The sequence below is a fragment of the Symphalangus syndactylus genome, chromosome 14 (genome assembly GCF_028878055.3).
Source record: "Symphalangus syndactylus isolate Jambi chromosome 14, NHGRI_mSymSyn1-v2.1_pri, whole genome shotgun sequence".
NCBI classification, from domain to species: domain Eukaryota; kingdom Metazoa; phylum Chordata; class Mammalia; order Primates; family Hylobatidae; genus Symphalangus; species Symphalangus syndactylus.
In genome coordinates, this window is record NC_072436.2 from 89298232 (window position 1) to 89321483 (window position 23252).

At 34.4% G+C, this 23252-nt stretch overlaps 1 long non-coding RNA gene across 1 annotated transcript in view; it reads right to left on the reverse strand.

Moving 5' to 3' along the window:
- The window catches only part of LOC134732376 (uncharacterized), a 1392928-nt gene that overhangs the window by 871654 nt on the left and 498022 nt on the right, over nt 1–23252 (reverse strand). Inside the window, exon 5 of the long non-coding RNA XR_010115476.1 lies at nt 13196–13254. This is a non-coding gene — a long non-coding RNA (uncharacterized lncRNA). The remainder of the gene's footprint in view (nt 1–13195; nt 13255–23252) is intronic.

Sequence of the window (23252 nt, forward strand, 5' to 3'; positions counted from 1 at the left end):
CATAGTTGTAGATGTGTGGTGTTATTTCTGAAGCCTCTGTTCTGTTCCATTGGTCTATATCTCTGTTTTGGTACCAGTACCATGCTGTTTTAGTTACTGTAGCCTCATAGAATAGTTTGAAGTCAGGTAGCGTGATACCTCCAGCTTTGTTCTTTTTGCTTAAGATTGTCTTGGCAATGTGGGCTCTGTTTTGGTTCCATATGAACTTTAAAGTAGTTTTTCCCAATTCTGTTAAGAAAGTCATTGGTAGCTTGATGGGGATGGCATTGAATCTATAAATTACCTTGGGCAGTAGGGCCATTTTCACGATATTGCTCATCATCACTGGTCATCAGACAAACGCAAATCAAAACCACAATGAAATACCATCTCACACCAGTTAGAATGGCAATCATTAAAAAGTCAGGAAACAATAGGTGCTGGAGAGTATGTGGAGAAATAGGAACACTTTTACACTGTTGGTGGACTGTAAACTACTTCAACCATTGTGGAAGACAGTGTGGTGATTCCTCAAGGATCTAGAACTAGAAATACCATCTGACCCACCGATCCCATTACTGGGTATATACCCAAACGATTATAAATCATTCCACTATAAAGGCACATGCACACGTATGTTTATTGCAGCACTAGTCACAATAGCAAAGACTTGGAACCAACCCAAATGTCCATCAATGATAGACTGGATTAAGAAAATGTGACACATACACACCATGGAATACTATGCAGCCATAAAAAGTGATCAGTTCATATCCTTTGCAGTGACATGGATGAAGCTAGAAACCATCATTCTGAGCAAACTATCACAAGGACAGAAAATCAAACACCGCATGTTCTCACTCACAGGTGGGAATTGAACAATGAGAACACGTGGACACAGGGCGGGGAACATCACACACTGGGGCCTGTTGTGGGGTTGGGGGATGGGGGAGGGATAGCATTAGGAGAAATACATAATGTAAATGACGAGTTAATGGATGCAGCAAACCAACACGGCACATGTATACATACCTAACAAACCTGCACATTGTGCACATGTACCCTAGAACTTAAAGTATAATAATAAAAAATTTACTAAGCACATGCGTGAGTCCTCAGGTCACAGATGCCCATCAAAGAATCCTTAGTGTCTTTCCTAGAAATGGGCTTGCCTTAGTGACCTTGCCATGCAGTCATTAGCTAAGAGCAGTCTGTGGGAAATTAGCCTGGGAGCAAATTCAGGCATGGGTTTCAGAGCCCTGAAGCTGGGGGTTTAAGTCAATTGTAGTTAATGCAGGTGAAAATTTGAGAGGAGTATTCTGATGGCAGCAATATTAAAGAATTCTATTTTGGTATTTAATTCTTTCTGAACTCAGAGTCTGTCTGTCGTTTTCTAGCTGTCATTTTTTCCTTCAAGAAATATGCCCTCAGTCTTATAGCTGCAGGTTTGAAAGTACTGTCATTTTTTTCCTTAAAATCTCTTTATTTTTATGAAGTTTGATGTTTTATAGGGCAGTTATGTTTTGTGCAAGTCATTGTTATCTACTCAATGGATGAAAAGATTTGAAGCTGGACTTCAGACTTTGTGAACAATCATACATTTCTTTATTCTTTTCCTTAGCTTTAGCCCTTTGGGACTCCCAAATGAGTGTGGAGCCCCAACTTTCTTGAGACTTAAACTCAAATACCCACTTTCTCTTTCCATGTTAGATGGAGAAAGCTCTCCTCAGCTTCCAAGTCGCTGCTTCTGAATGAGCAAATTCTCTGAAGAAAAAACGTGATTCAAAATAATGGGCTCACCTTTCTCGTCTTCCCTTTTTTGGGGAATCTTGGTCCTTCAGATTCTTGCTAGCTTGGTAGCTTTCTGATGTTTCCAAACATATGGTTATTGTTATTATTTAGTACAGTTTTTAGTTATTTTCAGTGGGAAGGTTGGTCTGAAAACAAGCTAGGACACGATTGCTAAGAGCAGAACATTTCATTTAAAAATGTTTAAGAGAACAATTTGTATAAGTTGATTGCTTTTTTCCTGTATTTTTTTCTAGCGAAATTCAGTGTCATTATTGTAATGACACAAATATAGCTAGGCTTTACTCCCCCCTCCTGTATTTGGTAATTCACTGTTTTTAACTAATTCTGATTAGGAGTACAACACAAATGCAAATGTAGTGTAAACCCTTTTTACGTTTATTCATTTATTTTTGAGACAGACTCTGGCTCTGTCAATCAGGCTGGAGTACGGCGGCACTATCTCGGCTCACTGCAACCTCTGCCTCCTGGGCTCAAGCAATCCTCCCACCTCAGCCTCCTGAGTAGCTGGGAATACAGGCACATGCCACCATGCCCAGTTAATTTTCTAATTTTTGTAGAGGTGGAGTTTCGCCATGTTTCCCAGGCTGGGCTTGAACTCTTGAGTTCAAGCAATCCGCTCACCTCCACCTTCCAAAGTCCTAGGATTACAGGCATGAGCCACTGTGCTTGGCCAAGTTCATTTATTTTTGGATAGAAAAACATGTATTCTACTGTCATATTCTTTTTATTTTATCACTTTCCAGATATGTGACCTTGGCCAAGTTAATTAAATTCTGTCTTTTTACTGTCATCCACAAATTAAGAAAAATAAGTAAACGTACCTCAAATATATAGAACTAAAAAGAAAAAGCACATTTTTGAACTTAGGCTGTTTAACCTTAAAGAAATAAGTATTTGGATGAAAATAGACTTTGGTTTTCAAGATAATTTGTCATTTTGAAATATTACAGTCAGATTCTTTAGTAAGTTCCTCCCACCTATTTAGTATTCATTTAAAAAATATTCTTTTATTTACAAATATTAGATTTACATATTTTAAACATAGCTTTATTATATAAAGTGAGAACCACATTTACAAAACTTAGATCATTCTTAATCCTAAAACCTAATTTAGATATAATTCCATTCTTTAGAATCCAATATAAAAGACTACAGTTTAAACAAATATAAGACAGTTAATAATGTAAAAGGATCTACTGCACTTTTAAATTGCATGTTAAATAGCAAAATTAAATAAACAGTGAAAATTGCATGTTTCATTCTCAAAGTTAAGATCATATTGAGCATTTTTAACCTAGGCGTAGCTATTAAATATATGCCTAATAATTATCCAATTTGGAAATAAAGATGTAAAATATAAGATACAAGAAGGACATTTTATTGGAAATTTATTTTCCCATAGTATGAGCATGAAAGAAAGTGAAACACATATTACCTAAACATAATTAACATTTCTAAATGCATGAATAAGTGAAAAAATTTAGCTTGGTATCTGGAAGTGCTACAAATTATGTAATTGGAAAGAAAATCAAAATGTTATCTAGGCTATGATTATGTTAAAAATTTTTAGCTTTAACCATATGAGGTAGAACCATATTCATAAAACCAGTGGTCAGCCATACTAATCATTGCATAGCTTATTTGGGCTTGGTAATTCTTTTTAATAATAAAGTTGTTTAAATTTTTAAAAAGGTAAAATTCTAGTTTAATCCAAAGCATAGGTATAAGCCTAAGCAAAATTCAGTAATAAGTATAATTAACCCTAACAATATACATAACTACTGTAAAGTATACTACTAAAGACTATTCTCCACAGCCACATAAAACAATTGACAATGATGTCTTGTATAAGACTTGCAATTTTCTTTACAAAAATTGACACTCATTTACAATGGCTAAAATCCAAAATGACTACTCAGAATGGTTAAAATACAAAAATCTGGCAATATTAACTCCTGGTGAAGAGTAATAGGAACACTCAATCATTGGTAGTGGGAATAAAAAATTGGTAGGGCCACTTTGGCAGAGTTTGGCAGCTTGTTACCATGCTAAATGTAGTTTTACCATGTGATTCAGTAATCTCACTCCTAGATATTTACTCATATGATTTTAAAATATACGTCTACACAGAAACCTGCTCATGAATGTTTATAGCAGATTCATAATCACCCCAAGCTGAAAACAATCAAGATATCCTTCAATAAATGAGTGGATAAACAAACTGCTACATATATGTATACATATATATGTGTGTGTGTGTGTGTGTGTGTGTGTATGTGTGTGTGTGTGTGTGTGTGTGTGTGTGTGTGTGTATACATAATATAATATTATTTAGCCATAGAAAATCAGTTACTAAGCTAGGGAAAGACATGGACAAATCTGAAATGCACATTGTTAAATAGAAGAAGCCAGTCTGAAAAAGCCACTTACTCTACAATTCCAAATATATGACATTCTGGAAAAGGTAAACTATAAACATGGTAAAAAGACCAGTGATTTCCAAGAAAGGATGAAAGTTGAATAGGTGAAGCACAGGCAATTCTTTAGGGCAGTGAAACCATGCTGTATGACATTATAATGATAGATACATGACACTATGCATTTGCCAAGACCCATAGAACTTTTTAGCATAGAGTCAACCTTAATTGTACATATTTTTAAGAAATCATTTAGGACCTCAAGGGATCCAAGGGTGGAATGCAGTATGTAAAAAAAAGAAACTTACTTATAAATGCATGAAATAACCTCAATGGAGTTAGAACAATATGTTACTATAAATAATTTTAGAAATGAGTGAATTTGGTAAGATGAAAGGCAAAAGAAGCTGTATGTGTGCACCGTACTCTACTTAATACAGATGTTTCCCATTTGGGTACAGGTTAATGATTTTGATACCACTATAGATGTATAATTGAATTGAACAATTAAGTAAATGAATGACAGGTGGTGGGAGCCAGATTTTATACTATTAGAGTGAAAAGTTACAGATAGGGAAGACAAGAAAGCCAGAATGACTCATGTGTTAATGGATTACAGTTGGAGAGATCAGTGTAAAATCGTGTTTAGCTTTACATAGGTACATATGGTTACATACAGAATATTGATAGAAATGTGAGTATATGCAAGTTAGCATATTTTTCTTTGCCTGTCAACTTTAAGTGCCTGGAAGTAATGATGCTCTGGTATCTATGCACATACCTAACACCTAGATCTTGTTTTGTAATGCCATTCTAGAAAAAAGAAACCAAGACACTTTGGAGAGATTGTTGAATCTAAGTCTAGGGAAGGAAATATATAAGATGAGATGAATGTCTAGTAATGCTGGTAAGTAAAAATGTTTTTTAAAAAATGGAAGTATATCAAAATGACCCAGGAATCAACTATAAGACCTAGCAGTGGCCAAAGTTGGAAAACTTTGAGCTAAATAAATATGAAATTATAACCCAAACTTATAAAAACCTATGATTCCATACTGATATAAATAAATGTAGAAGAGCCAAATCATCCATGCAGAGCTTCAAATATTTATACAGAAGCTCTACCCTGGAGAAGACAGAGCATAGGGCTTCATTTCTTCTTTTTTTATAATTTAATTTACAGTTGTGGGATACATGTGCAAGAGGTGCAGGTTTGTTACATAGGTAACGTGTTCTTAATATGGCTGCGTATAGTGTGTGCCTTACAGTGAGTACCACATGGAAAAGCAAAAAAATGAAAATAACTCTACAGTGGAGAAAAATGGTAAACACTACCCCAGTAAATGTTAATATTAACAGAAAGTCACGTTGAGACAATGTAACTTTGATATATTGGAAATGGCACTTTACGTTGTGGTTTTCCTCCCTGGAATACATAATCTCAGTATAGTTATGAGAACAACACCAGATAAATGCCAACTGAGTAACACTTTACAAAATGGCTGATTACTGCTTCTCAAAATTGTCAAGGTTATCAGAAACAAGAAAATTCTGAGAAACTAACACAGCCAAGATGAACCTGAGAAGATATGAAGACTAAATGTAATTTGACAGCCTGGATGAAATTCTCCAACAGTTTCTAAACGTAAGAAACATATTTATCACTTATTTGTATAAACAAATTAATCAAGAATTGATTATCATTAGGATGAGAGTAGCTTTCCCAATAAAAAGTTGCAATATTTTTCCCAATTTTCGGTACGGAGTCAGTTTTCAGATGTACAATCCACTGACTGATTTGGAGGTCAAATTCTATGATCACAAACTACAATATTGTGACCAGAGTATTCAGTAGTGGTTCATAGGAACATTCTACCCACATAAGCATGTAATGGGTAAAGGGAGTGCCAATATATTTTGAGAATTATTAAATATACGGGCTCGATTGAAATTGATATTCAAAGAACCAAATCACCAATTACTTTCACCATTTTTTTGTCATTTGTTTTTTTGAGGTAGAGTCTCACTCCAACACCCAGGCTTGAATGCAATGGCATGACCAAGGGTCACTACAGCCTTTGTTTCCCAGGGTTAGTGATTCTCCCACCTCAGCCTCCCAAGAAGCTGAGACTACAAGTGTGTACCACAATACCTGGCTAATATTTTTTAATTTTTATTTTGGTAGAGTCTGGGTTTCTCCGTGTTGCTCAGGCTGGTTTCAAACTCCTGGGCTCAAGTGTTCCACCTGCTTCAGTCTCCCAAAGTGCTGAGATTACAAGCATGAGCCAGCCAGGCCCAAGCCTGCCATTGTTAAGATGAGGGCACGTGGCAGCCAGATAATAAATGCATCCTGGCCTGGTACCAGCTCATAATTAATTTACAAGATCCAGAGACCCATATACTAGTTCTTTTCTCAGTGTATAACTGGATTATTCATTTTATACAATTAAAAAATGATATAAAGTGTATAGCTAAATAATGATTAAATAATAATTATACAATTTTGTAATTGAAGTCTATAAACTGGCTAGTTAGCAGAACACGTGCACTGGTTGCTTGATCTTGGGTTAAGATGAAAACATACATGTACAAAGAATGAATAAAACCTTCCCAAATATGCTTAAAAACATTCATCAACCCATCCAAGAAAATAAATCTAAATAGGAAAAATGCATAGAGACCTCCACCTAGACACAAAAAAGTAAAGTGGTTGAAAAATAGAGAAAAATTTTGCAAGCAAAAGGATGAAAATGATGAATCACCTACAGTAGAACAATACAAGTAACAGCTGACATCTCATCAGATAAGATGGCAATATAAAGGCAGTGAAATGTTATATTTGCAAGGTTAAAGAAAACAAACCCCGTCAACAAAGAATTTTATGACCAGCAAAATGCTTGTTCAAAAATAAAGGTGAGGCCAGGTAAGGTGGCTCATGCCTGTAATCCCAGCACTTTGGGAGGCCGAGGCGGACAAATCACGAGGTTAGGAGTTCAAGACCAGCCTGACCAACATGGTAAAACCCTGTCTCTACTAAAATTACAAAAAATTACCAGGCACAGTGGCAGGCGCCTGTAATCCCAGCTACTCAGGAGGCTGAGGCAGGAGAATCACTTGAACCTGGGAGGTGGAGGCTGTGGTGAGACGAGATCATGCCACTGCACTCCAGCATGGGCAACAGAATGAGTCTCAGTCTCAAAATAAATAAATAAAATAAATAAATCATAAATAAAGATGAAATAAAGACACACCTATATAAACACAAATTAAAATTAAAATTAAATTAAATTAAATTTATCAGTAGAAGACTTGATTTCCATTAAATAACATAGCAAATCCTTTAGTCTGAAAGGAAATAACACCAAATGGTAACTTGAAAACATGTAGGACAAAATTAAGACAACCAGAAAAAGTAAATATATGATAAAAATAAAAGTTTCTGTTGTCTTTAAATTATTTAAAAGATATATTTATATAAAACAGTAATTACAATACTGTACTTTTGGGTTTATGGCCTACATAGACATAATATATATGACAATAACAACACAAAGAATGAATAAGAAAATTAAACTTTATTGGAATACAGTTCCTACATTTAACCAGAATTAAGTTAACATTAATCTGATGCAGGATATTATAAATGTTAAGATGTATATTTCAACCTCAAATATTAATATTTGAAAAATAAATTAACAGAAATTAAATTGGTACACTAAAATATTTAATAAAAAAGGAAGTAGTGAAAGTATAAGAGAGAAACAGGTTATGAGACATATAAAAATCATACAACAAAATGACAGATACAAATATATCAATAATAACATTAAATATAAATGGACTAAACATACTAATGAAACAGCAAAATACTTAAACAGAATAAACAAAATAAAATACATTTACATCTACAAGACATACACTTTAATACCATAGTTTGAGAATAAATGTATAGTAAAAGATATAGAATGCAAACAGTAACCCTAAAAGAGGTAGAGTGGCTATATTAGAAGCAGACAAAAAAGCCTAAGATAAGAACTATAACTTGAGACAAAAAAAAAAAAAAAAGAAAAGGTCAATACATCAGAAAGATATTTTATGCCTACCTGAATCAAAAACCGATAGAAGTGAAAGGACAAATAGAAAATTCAATAATATTAGTTGGAGAGTTCATATAGTAGTATCAGCAACAGAGCAACTAGACAAAAATTCAGCAAAAATATAGATAATATGAACAGTATTAAAAAGATATGAGCAGTAGTGTTAGGCAGCTTGATCTTTTATGGCATATTCCACCAAATGTCAGGAGAATTCACATTCCTTTCAAGTTCAAAGGGAACACATTTCAGGATAGACCATATACTGGATCACAAAGCAACATAACAAATTTAAAGTGATTAAAATGATACAAAGTGTATTTTCCAATGGCAAAAAGATTAAATTTGAAAGCTACAGAGAAAACGTAAGGGAAATAACCAAACACTTAGAAAGGAAACATGATGATTGTGGTTAACCAATAACACAAATAAGAGAAAGGAAAATAGAAAATATGCTGAAAAAAAGGAAAATAAAGTTATAAGATATTAAAACTGATGAGAAACCACTAAAACTGTACATGGAGAGAAATCTGTCATTTGTAAAATGTGTCATAAAAAACAAATAGTTTCAAATCAATCATCTAATTTTCCACTTAAATAAACCAGAAAATGGAGAGCAAACTAACCCTGAATCTAGCAGAAGAAATGAAATAATAAAGTGAAAATTAATAAAATAGGAAAAACACTTGAAAAAAAGTAATGAAAACAAAAGTTGGTTTTTCAGAAACGATTAATAAAATTAACAAATATTTAGCTAGTCTAAATAAAAAAAAGAAAAAAGAGGGAGAAGATACAGATCACTAAAATCTGGAATTAAAAGAGACATTATCACTAACCCTTCCAAAATTAAAAATATTAAAAAGGAATACTATGAACAGCTCTATGCCCACAAATTGCATAACTTATATTAAATGGATATGTTTCTACAAAGATGCAAATTACCAAAAGCAACTGAAAAAATCAGATGTTAAAATAAATACATAACAAACACTGTAATCTAATGAAATATCTTCCAACAAAGAAAAGTCAAGCTCAGACCCAGATGGCCACACTGGTAAGTACTAAAAATATTATTCCCCTTGAAAACCAGCACAAGAGAAGGCTGTGCTCTCTCCCCACTCCTATTCAAAGTAGTACTGGAAGTCCTAGCCAGAGTAATCAGGCAAGAGAAAGAAACAGAGGGCACCCGAGTAAGAAGAAAGGAAGTCAAACTATCTCTATTTGCAGATGATAGGACTCTGCGTCTAAAAAACAAACAACCCCATTAAAAAGTGGGCAAAGGACATGAACAGGCACTTTTCAAAAGACATACATGTGGCCAACAAACATATGAAAAAAAACTCAGTATCACTGATCATTAGAGAAACGCAAATGAAAGCCACAATTAGATACCATCTCACAATAGTCAGAATGGCTACTATTAAAAAATAAAAAAATAGCGATGCTGCTGGGGTTGCAGAAAAAATGGAACACTTATACACTGTTGGGAGGAGTGTAAATTAGTTTAATCATTGTGTAAAGGAAAACAATATGGTGATTCCTCAAAGAGCTAAAAGCAGAACTACCATTCAACCCAACAATCCAATTACTGGGTATATACCAAGAAAAATATAAATCATTCTACCGTAAAGACACATGCACGTGAATGTTCATTGCAGCCCTATTCACAATAGCAAAAGACATGAAATCAACCTAAATGCCCATCAGTGACTGATTAGATAAAGAAGATGTGGTACATACACACCATGGAATACTATGCAGCCATAAAGAGAATGAGATCGTATCTTTTGCAGGAACATAGATAGAGCTGGAGGCCGTTATCCTCAGCAAACTAATACAGGAACAGAAAACCAAACAGCATATGTTCTCACTTATAAGTGGGAGCTAAATTATGAGAACTTACGAACACAAAGAAGGAAACAACAGACACTGGTGTCTTCTTGAGGGTGGAGGGTGGGAGGAGGGAGAAGAGTACGAAAGATAACTATGAGGCACTGGGCTTAATTCCTGGGTGATGAAATAATCTGTCCAACAAACCCCTGTGACATGAATTTACCTATGTAACAAACTCAAATGTACCCCCAAATCTAAAAGAAAAGTTAAAAAAACATAAGTTTTAAATCAAGACCTATCAAGTAGATAATTTCAACAGAATATTTACCGTTTTTTGTTTCTAAAGACCATAAAACTCTAATAATACTTAATAAAACAAAACAATTGTGTTGCTAACAAAAAATTAAAATAAAATACTGAAAAGAAAATGCTAACCCTTAACAAACCTCAAAAAATAGAGGAGAGAACACATCCCAAATCACTCTTTGAAGCTGGATTCTCCCTGATGCCAAAGCACACAAAAACATCACAAGAAAAGAAAAATACATAATGTCCTAATAAGCAAATGTTCTTAAAATATTTGCATAGTGAATTCAGTAATATTTAAAAAGGATTACACACCATCATCATTTGGGATTTCTACAAAAATGCAAGACTATATTAGCATCCAAAAAATAAATCCGTGTAATACATAATATTAATAATGGAAAAGCATACAGTATCATCTCAGTAGATTCAGATACTGTATCTGAATACATCTATTTCTGATGAAATGCTTAGCCAATTAGAAATAGATGAGAATTTTCTCAAACTATTAAAAGGCACCCAACAAGAAAACCTACAATCAATATCATACTTAATGGTGAAAGACTGAAAGATGTCCACTTTCACTGTATCTATTCAATAGTGTACAAGAATTTCTAGCTAGTACTTTCTTTCAAAAGAAAGAATCAAAACCATATATTACGTATATTAATTCACATATGTCATAATCCTCTATGTAGAAAATTCTGAGGAAATCACATACACATACCTATTAGATTTGATAAACACATTTAGCATGGTCACAGGTAATAAAATCGATATGCAAAAATCAATTATATTTTTATATACTTACAATGAATATTCTGCACACATAATTTTTTAAAATTCCATTCACAAAAACAACAAACAAAATACTACTCAGGAATTAATTTAACTAAAAAATGCAACCCTTGTCCAATGAAAAACTATAAAAGATTGCTAGGAAAACTCTTCAACGATCTAAATGAATTGGTAAAAATCCCATGTTCATAGATCGAAAGATTCAATAATTATTATGATGCTAACTCTCCCCAAATTGATCTATTGATTCAAAAAAGTCTCCATGAACTTATCAGATTTTTTGGTAGAAATTGACAAGCCTATTATTAAAATTATTATTAAATATAATAGCTTTAAAATAGTCAAAATAATTTTTAAAAAGAACAAAGTTGGAAGGCATAGGATATCTGACTTCTAAACTTTCAAAATACAGTAATAAAGACAATGTAATCATGATGTACGCACAGATAAGCATACAGACTAACTGGACCAAATTCAAAGTTTGGAAATAAACTCTTCATCTGGTTATTTTTAGTAAAGAATCAAAGATAATTAAATGGTGAGAGAATGGGCTTTTCAAGAAACAGTAAGAGAACAACTTAGTATTCCTATGCAAAAACAACAGAAAAGAAGAACAAAGAACTTAGCAACTTACCCCACACTATACACAAAAATTAAATCAAAATGGGTGATAGATGTAAATATTGTGTAAGAACTAATATTATAAAACTTCTGGAGAAAACCTAGGAGATAATCTTTATGGCCTTTGGATAGGCAAAAATCTCTTGGCTACAGTACCAAAATATGATTTATTAAAAACATTATATTGTTGAACTTCGTGAACATTAGAAACTTTTATACTTGAAACACACCATAAAATGAAATACAAGCCATATTTTTAAGTCATATATCTGATAAAGGACTTACATCTAGAATATATCAATATTTTCAAATCAATATTTAAAGGACAAAAATTCCAAGTAAACAATAGTCGAAATATTTGAATAGACATTTTACCAAAGAACACGTATGAATGCCTAATATGCACATGAAAAGATGCTTAATATCACTAGTAATTAGGGAAATGTAATTGAAGAACACAATGATATACCACCACACACACAGTAATGGCTATAATTAAAAAGACATATAAAATGAGTGCTGGCAAGGAAGTGGAAAAATTGGAACCCTCACACATTGCTGGTGGGAATAAAAATGGTTCAGCTACTTTGGGAAAGAGTTTGGCAGTTTCTTCAGAAAAAAAGTACATCTACCATATGGCCCTACCTTTCCACTCCTAGGTATTTACTCAATAAAAATAAAAGCATATGTCCATGCAAAGACTTGTATATGAATGTTCACACTAGCATTATTCATAACAGCCCCAAACTGGAAGCAACCCAAATGTGTATCAACCAGTAAATGAGTAAACAAAATGTGTTGTATTCATACCACATTTGCCAGATATGAAGGACTGTATATGGTATAATATTTACATGAAATGTCTAGAAATGGCAAAGCTATAGGACGGAAAGTATATAATTGTCTAGGACTGGCTATGGGAATAAGAATGGACTAAAAATGGGCAGGAAGAAACTACTATGTTAATGAAAATGCCTAATATTGGATTGTAGTGATGGCTGCAAAGCTTCATCAATTTACCAAAAATCATTTAAATGTAAATTTACAGTGTCCGAGTATATGGCATGTGAGTGTTACCTAAGCTATATAAGGTAGATATCACATTTTGGCAGAAGATGGCAGAAATTAGTGCCCCTCTCAAAGATTTATAAAGGCAGCCCTATTTATTTTTCTGTCTAATTCACCAACGTGACAACTATATACTGTATGGGCCACTCATTCTTCAGGATGAATTTACCTGTTGTAGGTGGATTAACGGTCCCTCAAACATGTCTCTGTTACATGGAAAAGAGGACGTAAAGTTGCCAATGGAATTAAGGTTGCTACTCAACTGACCTTGATATGGGACGATTATCCTGGATTGTTCAGGTAGGCTCAACGTAATCACAAGGTTTCTAATAAAGTAAAAAAGGAGAAAAAAGTGTCAGAGTTAGAGTCATGCAGCATGAGAAAAATTAGATTGGCCATTACTACTGACTTGGAAGATGTAAGGAGGCCAGAGGCAAAGGTATGACGGTGGTCTCTAACAGTTGAAAAAGGAAGAAAGAAAATTAATTCTTCCCTAGAATCTCCAGCGAAAAACCCTCTTGACACTTAATTTTAGCCCAGTGAAACCAATCTTGGACTTTTGACCTTCAGAGCTTTAACATAATAAATATGTGTTGTTTTAAGCCACGAAGTGGTAACTTGTTACAGCAGCAGTAGAAAACGAATATAGCACCCAGCCTCTAGCTGCTGGAAATATTGGCTACTGATGAGTCATAGATATGTCTCTCACTAGGAATTGTCCTCAACTACAAGGAATTGTCTAGTCTTGTAGGTTTTTCTTCCTCTCCGGATGCAATGACTAGTTGATATGGAGTTACAAATACCTAAGTTGAAGGTAAATTACAGGTAAGCTTCTTAGTCTGCCCAGTCTTACCTTCATTTTCTTAAAATTGAATATCCTGAGGTCCTTTCCTAATAAACCTTCTGCATGTAGGTCTTCCTTTTAGAGTCTATTTCCTGTGATACATATCGATTAATGCAAACTCAGCAGAAAGAGTCTATGCCTCTTCACAGACAGCTACACATAAATCTTTGTGTCTCAAAGTTTAGAAGTTTTAGAAACTCTAACTCATTAAAGTTTTTCCATAATATTTCTATTCTCAGATCTTCCTTAAGATAGCATATTTTGATTAATACCTACATTCCCAGGGTCACAATACTGTTAATGCAAACTGATTTTGCTAACTTGGGCTTTTAAAGAAGTTTTTGTTTATTTAAAACAGTGGTTTTGGTAGGCGAGGTTGAAAATCAGCACACATGTAGGAAAACAACTTAAAACTGTTCTCCATTGACAATGTCCTCCCAACAACACATTGTAAAAAGGACTATATTTTAAATATTAACTTCATGGTTGCCTATAATATATGGAGCCATGAACAACAAAGGCCTAACTACATGTTTTTTTGCTTTGAAAATATCATTTATTAATTGTTCAATATTAAGTTGTGATTTCATTGTTATGGTTTATTTTGTAATCTGGTATTGAGGGCTCTCTCTTGAAAGTGGTGAGAAGCCAAGATAGCCCCTCTTTATGAGAGTCCAGATGAAAGGGGTAATAGGTAGGGGAGTTAGGTTTTGGTGTATGTCTCAGGTAAGAAACAATGAGGAAGTAAAATCGAAACACATAAAACAGAAGAAATTTATTACTCACAGGTCCTAAAGATGTTAGGGGCACTGATGAAAGTCTATGGGAAGCCTGGAGGAGGCACAGAGGTCAACTGGTGGGGGAGGGAGAGGAGTCTTTCCTTCAGGGGTTGCGGATTGGCTAGTTTACAGAAAACACACCTTAAAAGAGGAACTTATTTACAAGACTCTGGTGTTTGACTATTAGGTTTTATCATGTTCAACAGCTGTGAGTGTGTGGGGTTTGGGCCAGTGGAATGAGGCCGTATTTCAAACAACTACACAGGGAGAGGAAGTTTTAGCTAGGCCAAAGGTGATGAGGTAAACTGACATTCAAAGAACTTAGATGAGGCTTTAAAATTAATGTCAGGACAGCAACTATTTGAAACAAATTTATGACAAAGTCTATGTGGGTGACTTCTACAGAAATGGCTTCTGTTATGCCTTAGTTTTTGAGTGACACCAGTCTAATTAATTGCTGTTCATGACTCATAGCTATCACAGATACTGGGTTTCACATGAATCAACAGTTAATAAAATTCATGATTATTGCAAAGAGGTCATGAATCGGAGAGGCTCTATTAGTTTTGCTTAAATTCCCCCTATGTGAAATATGGGTAACTTGAAAAGCACTACGCATATTCATCTGTTTACTTTTTCTTATTTACTGAAATTTTAATGAGTATAATCAGAGAATCTTGCCATGTATTTGGCAAAAAGTACATCTTTATTACTGAGCTACTTGTTTAGATGATTTAAATTTAGGACCAAAAGAGACTTTAGAATGATTCCTATGTGTCAGGTAATCTGTTGGGAGAAAAAAATAATTTCAGTGATCTGATTCTATATCCAAGGAAAAGAAGCCTTAAAAGTTTACATGGCCAGGCACAGTGGCTCACTCCTGTAATCCCAGCACTTTGGGAGGCCAAGGTAGGCAGACCATGAGGTCAGGAGCTCGAGACCAGCCAGACCAACATGGTGAAACCCCACCTCTAAAAATACAAAAATTAGCCTGGTGGTGGTGTGTGCCTTTAATCCCAGCTACTTGGGAGGCTGAGGCAGGAGAATCGCTTGAACCCGGGACACGGAGGTGGCAGGGAGCTGAGATTGTGCCACTGCACTCAAGCCTGGGTGACAGAGTGAGACTCCATCTCAAAAAAAAAAAAAAAAAAAGAAGAAGAAGAAGAAGAAAGGAAAAAGTTTACAGAGCCCTTAAAATCAGAAGAACAAGATGGAAGGGAAATCTGGGAGATTCAAAGTATGAGGAAGATTTGACCTACTCTTGTTGGCTTGAAGATAGAGTGGGTAGTGTCAAAAGCATGAGAAGAATATGAATTCTTAGAACAACCATTGATTTAGGGAAAAATCCCACACTGGAGATGAGAACCACAGTATTTGTTGACATTTTGATTTCAGCCATCTGAGACCTTGATCAACCATGCTTTGCTGGACTTCAGAACTATGAAATCAGAGATCATAAACAGACTTTATTATAAATAGCTAAGTTTGTGGTAATTTGTTGTGCAGCAAAAGAAAAGGAAAATTTGTTTATTCTGTCATTTCCACTGCATGAACCATGAGTAAAACATTTTTTCTTGGTGTTTCCTTCTTTCTAAAATCATAGATTGGGTCATCTAGAAACATGGAAGAAAGTAACACTGCCTGAAAGGTAATAAAATGCAGGTGCATAAAAGTAGAATGGACTTGGAAAAACTGCTTTTACATTCTGATTTGGTCACTTACTGGCTCTATGACCTTAAGCAAACCTATTTTTATTTTCTTTAAGTCTTACATTTCATGGCTGACAAAAAGAGAAAATAACAACTCTAGTTATTTCTTAGAGTTGTTGTGGAGATAAATAGAAAAAAGTCTTTTTGAAGGCAAAATGCACATTAAATCCAAACTGAAAAGCAGAATTCTAAATGGGGAGCTGGGAAGAGGAATTTAAGAGCTAAATATGTCTTTTCTGCTATAGTCTTTGCCAGAATCTTAACAGTAATAGTAGAATAGGATCCTCCCACTCCAGATATCTATATATACCATTTCTTATGAGAGTCTGATTCTAGCCTGAAAAAAATTGGGCCTGTCTTAGCCCACTTTCACTAATGAGAACTATATTCAGTAAACTGTTTTCTATTTTCAACATACTCTAAAGAATATGTAAAAAGCTCTGTCTGATATCAAGGACCACTTCTTCATTGCTAAGGAATGGTTGGAAGTCAGGTGAAATGTCTGCTGATCACATATAACCCCAAATACTGTTCATTTATAACTCACACCCTTTGTTCTAGAAGATACTAGGACATGGTTTTTAAGAGTGTAAGCTCTGCGTTTGTTAGTAAAGGTACAGTTCCTTATCCCGGCCCCTGTAAGTTAACTCCACCCTAGATAAGGAATTTAACTTTTTATAATCTATAAAATGGGTATAGTAATAGTCCCTGGAATAGTCAGGGTTCTCATATATATATATATATATATATACACACACACACACACACATACATACATACACACAAACATATATATATATACACACACATATACACACACACACACATATATATCTGTATACACACACACACACAAAGGAACTGGCATACACAATTGTGGGTGGCCTAGGCAAGTATAAGTTCCACATGGGGGAAAAGCTCTCAGGCATGGGCTGTAACTGCCATCCAAAAGCAGAAATTCTTCATCAAGACAGCCTCAGCTCTTCTATTAAGACCTTTCTACTGATTGATTCAGTAGAAACAAAATTATCTAGAATAATCTTTTTATTTAACGTCAACTGTCTCACATCTACATAATACGTTCATAGCAACAGTTAGTGTTTGGCTGAATAACTGAGGGCTGTAGACTAGACAGGGTGACAAATCAAAAGACCATCACAGCACCCAAATCATGGGCTTCTTTGAGGCATCAAAAGGAATCTATGCAAATAAAGGGTGCGTGTGTGTGTGTGTGTGTGTGTGTGTGTGTGTGTGTAGTGGATGCCTAATTTATTTCATATGCTCAAAAATTTAACCTATATTTTGTCATCATTGCCTGTTAACAATTGGAAAGGGATCAATTTTTATAAACTACTAAACCATTATGCCTTTCCAAAATAAGGTGTTTTTCTGAATTTTTACTTCTAAAACAGTAAAATACAGCAGCATCTAACGGCTATATTTTAATGTTTTATTTGCCAATAGGAAGAGCAATTCTAAACCACTTTTGATGGAAAAAGTAATTAGGAAAACAATCCCTTATTTCTTTGGTACCATGACACTTCTATGATGATATTATCATCAAATACTCCTTGTGAAGTACTAAATTAGGATATGTTGGTTTGAATATTTCATGTGCAAAATCAAAAAGACTTAAGTGTTATTGATGGGCCAATAATTATGATTATATATATTCATATAATTCTGAGTACCATTATAACAAATTGTTGAATATGTTGTCCCTATACTTGTCAGTTATTATGGCTTTCCTTTTTTTTTTTTTTTTTTTTGGAGCCGCAGTCTCACATTGTCTCCAGGCTGGAGGGCAGTGGCACCATCTTGGCTCACTGTAACCTCCACCTCCCAGGTTCAAGTGATTCTCCTGCCTCAGCCTCCCGAGTAGCTGGGACTACAGGTGCGTGCCACCATGCCAAGCTAATTTTTGTATTTTTAGTAGAGACAGGGTTTCACCATGTTGACCAGACGGTCTCAATCTCTTGACCTCATGATTTGCCTGCCTCCCAAAGTGCTGGGATTATAGGCATGAGCCACTGTGCCTGGCCAACTTTCCATGTATTTTTGACACTTGGAGTACTGTTATCGATTACGCTATCTTTTCAGAATTGTTCAGTATACTACTTATTTCTGGACAATTCCCAAAATCTAGTCAAGTCATTTACTGTATTGCATCTCAAACTATTCACCATTTTATTTTAAATACCAAGCCATTGTGGACCAATACACCTTTAAATCACAAAAATAAAAAAGTATTATTGGGAGAATAAAAGCTGAAAATACAAAGATCAATAACTTTTCACATACCCAATTTTTTAATAAATTCACTAGGCAGTGCAATATTTCAATAAATATAACAAAAATGAGAAAAAAGAAAAAATATATAAAATTTGCATGCTGTTAATTAAAAGTATCCAGAGGAAATTAATATAGATAATTGCTATTAAACATAATTTTTGTCATTAGAAAATTCTAACTTCAAGATAGGTTATAGGTAAAATAATGATTTCCATATTAAATGTCTGTTCTCACAGTTTGAATGAATACCACATATATCAATATTTAAAATGCATAATCTGACAAATATCCAGGTTGGATTGATGACTATGCTCAGTGGATGATCTTTATCAAAATTTTCTATATTTTGTTTCAGAAAGAATCACAGTAGAGCAACCAATTTCAAAGGGACAAGCGGATGGAAATGGAGTAAAAGATTTTAAAGCAGTTTTGGCATGCTTAGGATATTCACATCTAACTATTATCCGAAATGCAAGTGATGCTGCTTTCATAAAATACCTTCAATTCTTCACCAGTAGTCAGTTCTAAAAATTTAAGTTATCTTTTCATGAAATAAATGGATTCCACATTTAATACACTTCTGGGTTAAAGCTGGTAAATAAGTAACACACACATACGCATGACTAACATCCAGCTCACTCCACATGCAACTTGAATGATCTATACCTTGTTCAATGAGGCGAGTCCCATAATCAGACATTTAGAATGTGAAGGTAATGTCAAATGCCTAAAAACATGGCTCAATACTCCTGAGTTTATCTTTATCTCCTTGTGGAGTTGTAATAAACAGTTCATAAATGGGCACCAGTGTGGGGCCACACCTTTCACACTAGCATTGCTTTATTCCACAATTTTGCTAAATTATTTGTAGAAGACAGCAGAGATTATAAGCAGCCTAACTTCTTAGCTACATGTGAATAAATATTTTCAGATTTCTTAGGTTTGAATCAACACGTTTGCTGTGAAATAATTTCTATTATTAGGTTTTGTTTGCTTGTGTGTGTGTTTGTGTGTGTATGTGAGAGAGACAGAGAGTGTTTGCTGTGTGCCTCCCAAAACTTGTATAAAATTATCAGTTTGTGACTTGTTATATATGTGACTGATTTCTATTACCTTCATGTGTGCAGAACCAAAATATACCCTAACAGCATGTAAAATTAAGAAGCATATGATGTCATGTTTCTATTATTAGCTGTTTAAGGTTTTAGTAACAATTCCTGATGTCATTTGTACATTTAAATTAAGTCAAACCTGCATATTACATTCATTTCTTTTTCATATGTTAAATCTTATTTTCATGTTCGTAGCAAAACATATTAGGTGACTCAGCATTTTCATATAGGAAAAATTTTAATCATATCAAAATTTGGTTTAGTTAAAACTCAAAAGCCTGTGGTATTTGAATACTGAATAATGAATTATCAAGGAACTAAAATGACTTCAAATAAATATAAAATCAAGGGGTTAAACTGAAACACTAAATTATAAGCAGTGATTTGCATTGTAAAACATCCCCAAAACAATATAATATGAAGTGAATTTGTGTAGTGAGTTACATAGTAATCCCTAAAATAGATAGGTCTACCTGGAACCGCAGAAAGTGATTTTTTTAATAAAGATCTTTGCTGATATAATTACGGTAAGGATCTTGAGAAAAGGTCATTCTAAATTAGATTAGTCCTTAAATACAGTCAGTTTCCTTATAAGAGACAAAAAAGGAGAAACTGAGACACAATTAGAAAGGTCATGTGAAGATGAAGGCAGGGATTGGAATGAGGCCTCTACAATGCTGGGGAAGAGCAAGATTGTCTATAGTCATCAGAAGCAGAAGAGATGCCTGAAATATTCCTCCAAAGAGCCTCCAAAAGGAGCTAATTCACCAACATTTCAGTTTTGGACTTCTGACCTCATGAACTATGAGAGAATTAAAATATCTAGTGTTTAAAGCCATAAAATGTGTGATAATGTATGATAATTTGTAACAGCAACCCTAAGAACTAATACAATGTGATATATAGTATTATTAATCCTCTATTTTTCCCCTCCTTGTATGCATACACACTTTGTCATGTTACTTTTCACTAAACAGAGAGTCTCTTTCTTTGCCCCTTGATTTTGGGCTTGGCCATCAGACTTGTTGTGCTAACAGAATGAGGCAGATGTCACAGTGAACCATTTCTAAGTCCAGGCCTTCAGAATCCTTGTATGTTCCTTTTTTTTTTTTCTTAAGTTGGTCAGGTCTGGAAAAAGAAGGTGCTTAAGCCAGCCCACTGGCCTGGGAGAATGATGAAAAACACATGGAATAGCATTGCTGTGGTCAAGCCAGTCTCAATCAGCTGGCTCCTAGCTAACATGGAGACTAATAATAAGTAATTGCAGTTTTAAGTCACTATATTTCAATGATGCTTTTTATACAGCAACTGTTTACTAAAACATTGAGGGAATGTAACACTTTTTAATAACAAAATATTTGTTAAGAACTATTCCAAGTTAATAACTAATATTTAATTTCTTATTTGGAGGAGTTTTTAATCGGCTGGTATAAAAATGGCCAAGAAAAAAAAATAAAAATTTTTTTTTTCCTCCAGATTAGCAGGTCTTAGGTACCATATCATGTGATCTTTTAAAAATTAACATGAACTGGAACTTGGTATTCTTAACTTAACTATCATATGTGCTTATGTCAAGGGCATGATGATGTTTTATGATGTTCAGAAAAATCTACATCTGGTCACATTGCTCTCTTACTCTAAATGGTTAGTTTGTAAGGTAAACAGGTGAATTGCAAGCTCCCTGACAAGGCTTATCATGGCCTGGCCTCTGCTTATTGACCTGGAGCAGACAGCTTTGTGCCCCATATCATATCATATCCCCTTAGCCCATCTGTGATCTCAGCTACAGCTGCTAAGGACAGTTTATGTAAACACCAACTCATCTCATGATAGCAGCATCCAATATCAAGTGGACACAGCAAGTCTTTCACTTGCTTTCCAGCCTAGCGCCTCTCTTCCTATGGTGGAAGTTGTTGCCAGGCTGGCAGGGCTTCTAGGTGCACCCTGGAAATATGAGGGAGTTAATACCTCAGGACAACCTCAGTTGATAGAGGTTGAATGCATATCGGTAAACACTGTAGCTTCCTTTCCTGCAGGAAGATAATTCTGGGTGGTGTTATTTACCATTCTCAGGAGGGCTGGTTAAATGGACCTCACTGTAAAAAGGAGTAACCTTAATAATTTAGTCATACATTACCTTTTCCTTCTTGCCTTTTACCCTTCCTGTCCTTTCACCTTTGCTTCCTGAGATCACCTCCAAAGAAAGTGTCTGTGTCCAAGTCCCTGGCTCAGGCTCTGCTTTAGAGAAAATCAAATAAAGACCTCCCCCCATCTTATCTCTCACATTTCTTCTCCCTTTCCCTTTACTCATTTCTCATCATACTGAGCTTTAGTACTTAGAGTTCCAAATAAGTTCTCACTGACACACCCTACTTTGCACATATTACTTATATGACTACCTGGAACACTTTCCTAAAACCTTATCTTCTATACCTTTCTTATCTCAATCAGTTTTGCTTACTCTTCAAGTTCTAGCTTAAGCGCCACCTCTTCCATGATGTTTTTTCGAAAGAAACCAAGTGTCCTTCCTTAAGTGCTACCATATGTGAATTCATATATCAATGTACCGATCACCTTGAATAATAAACAAAAAATTGTCTTACTCTTTTAGTCCCTACCAGCTGTTAAACCTATCACTATTTTAAGAAAGGGTAGAGAAATTTGCTCTCAAGTGCATCAAGCGGTAAGAACACCATATGTGTGATATTAGGAATCTTCTGTTGAACAAACATTTACAGACATTTATCAGCACTGTACTCAGATACATTTGTTTCTTAAGCCATGTTTACTGACAGCCTTGTTTTTATCTTCATTTGCTATAAAGATGTCTAAGTATACACTTAGGTTTCTGGATCAAACATAGCAAAGAGAAAAATTTATTATTTCATTAATTCATTCTTTAAAAAACTAGTTACATTCATTTTGTGTGTCAGGCACTTTAATAAGCTTTGTTAAATAAGACATTGCCCATACCATTAAAAGCCCAGTAGGGAGATTCAGGTGATGAAATAAGTCCAAGGATTTAACTGTATAAATGTTCCTTAGAAGAAGAAGGGAAAGCTTTAGAGTCTAGACATAACCTAAGATAAAGCGTAACAATGATGATTAAGATTTATTGAGAGCTTAATCCTTTCACAGCACACAGCCAAGAAGAATATCTCAAATGTTGACAACAACCCTTTGGTCTAAATAGTTATTATCCCTACTGTACTGAATAGAAATTTGTAGCAAAGACAAACTAAAGCAATGTGCCCAAAGTGGAACAAAACAGAGTTTAGGTGAGAATTCTATCTAGGTTTTCTGGAACTGTAATTCATGTGCTTGGATAGCATACTTCAGTTTTCTAGATATTATATAATAAATTACCAAAGTGTTCAGGTGAATGATAAATTAGGCAAGATTTAATTCAGAAAGAAATTATTGGTAGATTAGTTGGTAGTTGATACACTGACACAATTATGTTTTTCTTTCCAAGTGGAGTTTTTTCAAAGTAGGAGTCAGAAAACTTGCCAAAGCAACTATTTTGAGTAAATTCACACATGCAATCTAGAATTCTTTAAAGTGTTGTAACTCAGAAGAGTATTTTTA